General features: G+C 41.3%; 8 non-coding genes and 2 pseudogenes across 8 annotated transcripts; all 10 read right to left on the bottom strand.

Moving 5' to 3' along the window:
* Window positions 1-406: 406 nt before the first annotated feature.
* Window positions 407-525, bottom strand: LOC123735647 (5S ribosomal RNA). Its single transcript, XR_006765713.1, has one exon. It is a non-coding gene; the product is annotated as a 5S ribosomal RNA (ribosomal RNA).
* Window positions 526-934: 409 nt separating this feature from the next.
* LOC123735636 (5S ribosomal RNA) lies at window positions 935-1053 on the bottom strand. The gene has a single exon (XR_006765712.1). It is a non-coding gene; the product is annotated as a 5S ribosomal RNA (ribosomal RNA).
* Window positions 1054-1462: 409 nt separating this feature from the next.
* Window positions 1463-1581, bottom strand: LOC123735382 (5S ribosomal RNA). Its single transcript, XR_006765464.1, has one exon. It is a non-coding gene; the product is annotated as a 5S ribosomal RNA (ribosomal RNA).
* A 660-nt stretch (window positions 1582-2241) lies between these two features.
* On the bottom strand, window positions 2242-2360 carry LOC123735516 (5S ribosomal RNA). The gene has a single exon (XR_006765598.1). It is a non-coding gene; the product is annotated as a 5S ribosomal RNA (ribosomal RNA).
* A 139-nt stretch (window positions 2361-2499) lies between these two features.
* Window positions 2500-2618, bottom strand: LOC123735697 (uncharacterized; annotated as a pseudogene).
* A 409-nt stretch (window positions 2619-3027) lies between these two features.
* On the bottom strand, window positions 3028-3146 carry LOC123735370 (5S ribosomal RNA). Its single transcript, XR_006765452.1, has one exon. It is a non-coding gene; the product is annotated as a 5S ribosomal RNA (ribosomal RNA).
* A 139-nt stretch (window positions 3147-3285) lies between these two features.
* LOC123735609 (5S ribosomal RNA) lies at window positions 3286-3404 on the bottom strand. Its single transcript, XR_006765692.1, has one exon. It is a non-coding gene; the product is annotated as a 5S ribosomal RNA (ribosomal RNA).
* A 409-nt stretch (window positions 3405-3813) lies between these two features.
* LOC123735563 (5S ribosomal RNA) lies at window positions 3814-3931 on the bottom strand. Its single transcript, XR_006765646.1, has one exon. It is a non-coding gene; the product is annotated as a 5S ribosomal RNA (ribosomal RNA).
* Window positions 3932-4340: 409 nt separating this feature from the next.
* Window positions 4341-4459, bottom strand: LOC123735381 (5S ribosomal RNA). Its single transcript, XR_006765463.1, has one exon. It is a non-coding gene; the product is annotated as a 5S ribosomal RNA (ribosomal RNA).
* Window positions 4460-4598: 139 nt separating this feature from the next.
* On the bottom strand, window positions 4599-4717 carry LOC123735696 (uncharacterized; annotated as a pseudogene).
* Window positions 4718-5000: the final 283 nt, after the last annotated feature.

Raw genomic sequence — 5000 nt, 5'->3', positions numbered from 1 at the left:
AAACAATCTCTTGCTACAACATATATAGTCAAAATGAGTCTGATAAACAGACATTGCATTTTCACCAATTAGATAAGCAGCTTGAACTTTGTGTCACTGAAAAAGTAGAAGAAATTACAAACACTGTTCCCATCACTTTTTAGCACAGGTAGTTGGATAAAATACAAACTTTATTTCCTTCCATCATTTGAACAGGGAAAAGGAGCATAAAGCACACACAAGCTGCATTCAGCAACAATATTCTTGTTTGTCTTATAAATACAAGGCAGATGCTAATTGAAAACACAAGGAAATTTGATCCTATTAAAAAGTCAGGACGGTGCATTTAGTCAATTCATCATTAAATGCTTACTACAAGGCAGTGTTGCTGATGAAATAGTGCAAGAGCACACCCTCGAGGACAAAATGCTTACAGCACCTGGTATTCCCAGGCGGTCTCCCATCCAAGTACTAACCAGGCCCGACCCTGCTTAGCTTCCGAGATCAGACGAGATCGGGCGTACCCAGGCTGGTATGGCCGTAAGCGAGAAACAATCTCTTGCTACAACATATATAGTCAAAATGAGTCTGATAAACAGACATTGCATTTTCACCAATTAGATAAGCAGCTTGAACTTTGTGTCACTGAAAAAGTAGAAGAAATTATAAACACTGTTCCCATCACTTTTTAGCACAGGTAGTTGGATAAAATACAAACTTTATTTCCTTCCATCATTTGAACAGGGCAAAGGAGCATAAAGCACACACAAGCTGCATTCAGCAACAATATTCTTGTTTGTCTTATAAATACAAGGCAGATGCTAATTGAAAACACAAGGAAATTTGATCCTATTAAAAAGTCAGGACGGTGCATTTAGTCAATTCATCATTAAATGCTTACTACAAGGCAGTGTTGCTGATGAAATAGTGCAAGAGCACACCCTCGTGGACAAAATGCTTACAGCACCTGGTATTCCCAGGCGGTCTCCCATCCAAGTACTAACCAGGCCCGACCCTGCTTAGCTTCCGAGATCAGACGAGATCGGGCGTACCCAGGCTGGTATGGCCGTAAGCGAGAAACAATCTCTTGCTACATCATATATAGTCAAAATGAGTCTGATAAACAGACATTGCATTTTCACCAATTAGATAAGCAGCTTGAACTTTGTGTCACTGAAAAAGTAGAAGAAATTACAAACACTGTTCCCATCACTTTTTAGCACAGGTAGTTGGATAAAATACAAACTTTATTTCCTTCCATCATTTGAACAGGGCAAAGGAGCATAAAGCACACACAAGCTGCATTCAGCAACAATATTCTTGTTTGTCTTATAAATACAAGGCAGATGCTAATTGAAAACACAAGGAAATTTGATCCTATTAAAAAGGCAGGACGGTGCATTTAGTCAATTCATCATTAAATGCTTACTACAAGGCAGTGTTGCTGATGAAATAGTGCAAGAGCACACCCTCGTGGACAAAATGCTTACAGCACCTGGTATTCCCAGGCGGTCTCCCATCCAAGTACTAACCAGGCCCGACCCTGCTTAGCTTCCGAGATCAGACGAGATCGGGCGGACCCAGGCTGGTATGGCCGTAAGCGAGAAACAATCTCTTGCTACAACATATATAGTCAAAGTGAGTCTGATAAAACAGACATTTAGTCAATTCATCATTAAATGCTTAATACAAGGCAGTGTTGCTGATGAAATAGTGCAAGAGCACACCCTCGTGGACAAAATGCTTACAGCACTTGGTTTTCCCAGGCGGTCTCCCATCCAAGTACTAACCAGGCACGACCCTGCTTAGCTTCCGAGATCAGACGAGGCACCCAGGCTGGTATGGCCGTAAGCGAGAAAGAATCTCTTGCTACAACATATATAGTCAAAATGAGTCTGATAAACAGACATTGCATTTTCACCAATTAGATAAGCAGCTTGAACTTTGTGTCACTGAAAAAGTAGAAGAAATTATAAACACTGTTCCCATCACTTTTTAGCACAGGTAGTTGGATAAAATACAAACTTTATTTCCTTCCATCATTTGAACAGGGCAAAGGAGCATAAAGCACACACAAGCTGCATTCAGCAACAATATTCTTGTTTGTCTTATAAATACAAGGCAGATGCTAATTGAAAACACAAGGAAATTTGATCCTATTAAAAAGTCAGGACGGTGCATTTAGTCAATTCATCATTAAATGCTTACTACAAGGCAGTGTTGCTGATGAAATAGTGCAAGAGCACACCCTCGTGGACAAAATGCTTATAGCACCTGGTATTCCCAGGCGGTCTCCCATCCAAGTACTAACCAGGCCCGACCCTGCTTAGCTTCCGAGATCAGACGAGATCGGGCGGACCCAGGCTGGTATGGCCGTAAGCGAGAAACAATCTCTTGCTACAACATATATAGTCAAAGTGAGTCTGATAAAACAGACATTTAGTCAATTCATCATTAAATGCTTAATACAAGGCAGTGTTGCTGATGAAATAGTGCAAGAGCACACCCTCGTGGACAAAATGCTTACAGCACTTGGTATTCCCAGGCGGTCTCCCATCCAAGTACTAACCAGGCACGACCCTGCTTAGCTTCCGAGATGAGACGAGATCGGGCGTACCCAGGCTGGTATGGCCGTAAGCGAGAAACAATCTCTTGCTACAACATATATAGTCAAAGTGAGTCTGATAAACAGACATTGCATTTTCACCAATTAGATAAGCAGCTTGAACTTTGTGTCACTGAAAAAGTAGAAGAAATTACAAACACTGTTCCCATCACTTTTTAGCACAGGTAGTTGGATAAAATACAAACTTTATTTCCTTCCATCATTTGAACAGGGCAAAGGAGCATAAAGCACACACAAGCTGCATTCAGCAACAATATTCTTGTTTGTCTTATAAATACAAGGCAGATGCTAATTGAAAACACAAGGAAATTTGATCCTATTAAAAAGTCAGGACGGTGCATTTAGTCAATTCATCATTAAATGCTTACTACAAGGCAGTGTTGCTGATGAAATAGTGCAAGAGCACACCCTCGTGGACAAAATGCTTACAGCACCTGGTATTCCCAGGCGGTCTCCCATCCAGGTACTAACCAGGCCCGACCCTGCTTAGCTTCCGAGATCAGACGAGATCGGGCGTACCCAGGCTGGTATGGCCGTAAGCGAGAAACAATCTCTTGCTACAACGTATATAGTCAAAGTGAGTCTGATAAAACAGACATTTAGTCAATTCATCATTAAATGCTTAATACAAGGCAGTGTTGCTGATGAAATAGTGCAAGAGCACACCCTCGTGGACAAAATGCTTACAGCACTTGGTTTTCCCAGGCGGTCTCCCATCCAAGTACTAACCAGGCACGACCCTGCTTAGCTTCCGAGATCAGACGAGATCGGGCGTACCCAGGCTGGTATGGCCGTAAGCGAGAAACAATCTCTTGCTACAACATATATAGTCAAAGTGAGTCTGATAAACAGACATTGCATTTTCACCAATTAGATAAGCAGCTTGAACTTTGTGTCACTGAAAAAGTAGAAGAAATTACAAACACTGTTCCCATCACTTTTTAGCACAGGTAGTTGGATAAAATACAAACTTTATTTCCTTCCATCATTTGAACAGGGAAAAGGAGCATAAAGCACACACAAGCTGCATTCAGCAACAATATTCTTGTTTGTCTTATAAATACAAGGCAGATGCTAATTGAAAACACAAGGAAATTTGATCCTATTAAAAAGTCAGGACGCTGCATTTAGTCAATTCATCATTAAATGCTTACTACAAGGCAGTGTTGCTGATGAAATAGTGCAAGAGCACACCCTCGTGGACAAAATGCTTACAGCACCTGGTATTCCCAGGCGGTCTCCCATCCAAGTACTAACCAGGCCCGACCCTGCTTAGCTTCCGAGATCAGACGAGATCGGGCGTACCCAGGCTGGTATGGCCGTAGCGAGAAACAATCTCTTGCTACAACATATATAGTCAAAATGAGTCTGATAAACAGACATTGCATTTTCACCAATTAGATAAGCAGCTTGAACTTTGTGTCACTGAAAAAGTAGAAGAAATTATAAACACTGTTCCCATCACTTTTTAGCACAGGTAGTTGGATAAAATACAAACTTTATTTCCTTCCATCATTTGAACAGGGCAAAGGAGCATAAAGCACACACAAGCTGCATTCAGCAACAATATTCTTGTTTGTCTTATAAATACAAGGCAGATGCTAATTGAAAACACAAGGAAATTTGATCCTATTAAAAAGTCAGGACGGTGCATTTAGTCAATTCATCATTAAATGCTTACTACAAGGCAGTGTTGCTGATGAAATAGTGCAAGAGCACACCCTCGTGGACAAAATGCTTACAGCACCTGGTATTCCCAGGCGGTCTCCCATCCAAGTACTAACCAGGCCCGACCCTGCTTAGCTTCCGAGATCAGACGAGATCGGGCGGACCCAGGCTGGTATGGCCGTAAGCGAGAAACAATCTCTTGCTACAACATATATAGTCAAAGTGAGTCTGATAAAACAGACATTTAGTCAATTCATCATTAAATGCTTAATACAAGGCAGTGTTGCTGATGAAATAGTGCAAGAGCATACCCTCGTGGACAAAATGCTTACAGCACTTGGTATTCCCAGGCGGTCTCCCATCCAAGTACTAACCAGGCACGACCCTGCTTAGCTTCCGAGATGAGACGAGATCGGGCGTACCCAGGCTGGTATGGCCGTAAGCGAGAAACAATCTCTTGCTACATCATATATAGTCAAAATGAGTCTGATAAACAGACATTGCATTTTCACCAATTAGATAAGCAGCTTGAACTTTGTGTCACTGAAAAAGTAGAAGAAATTATAAACACTGTTCCCATCACTTTTTAGCACAGGTAGTTGGATAAAATACAAACTTTATTTCCTTTCATCATTTGAACAGGGCAAAGGAGCATAAAGCACACACAAGCTGCATTCAGCAACAATATTCTTGTTTGTCTTATAAATACAAGGCAGATGCTAATTGA

Source organism: Salmo salar, unplaced genomic scaffold (assembly GCF_905237065.1).
Source record: "Salmo salar unplaced genomic scaffold, Ssal_v3.1, whole genome shotgun sequence".
Classification (NCBI taxonomy): domain Eukaryota; kingdom Metazoa; phylum Chordata; class Actinopteri; order Salmoniformes; family Salmonidae; genus Salmo; species Salmo salar.
This window is presented reverse-complemented; position numbering and strand designations above follow the sequence as displayed.